Consider the following 393-nt stretch of genomic DNA (forward strand, 5'->3'; position numbering starts at 1 on the left):
GGGGGGTTCTGTTTGCAAAATTTACCAGAAATTTTACTCTCAGTATGATGGAAATGGCAACTCCTGAAAAGATGACTATAGACATTGTACAAAAACAAAAAACAACTACCTGAGATCTCTGGAGGAATAAGAAGAAAAATAAGACAACCTATTTCTTTAAAAAAGAGGCAAAAGATTTGAATAGACACCTCTCAAAAGCACATGAAAAGATGCTCAACACCACTGACCGCCTGGGAAATGCAAATCAAAATCACAAGGAAACATCACTCCATGCCCCTGGGGATGAAGAAAGCCAAAAGTGTGATGATGTGAGGACCCACTGGAGCAGTGCAACCACTTTGGAAAACTGACAGTTTCTTAAAAAGTTTAATGTACAGTGAATATATAACTCAG

The sequence above is a fragment of the Galeopterus variegatus genome, unplaced genomic scaffold (genome assembly GCF_000696425.1).
Source record: "Galeopterus variegatus unplaced genomic scaffold, G_variegatus-3.0.2 Scaffold8635, whole genome shotgun sequence".
Lineage (NCBI taxonomy): Eukaryota > Metazoa > Chordata > Mammalia > Dermoptera > Cynocephalidae > Galeopterus > Galeopterus variegatus.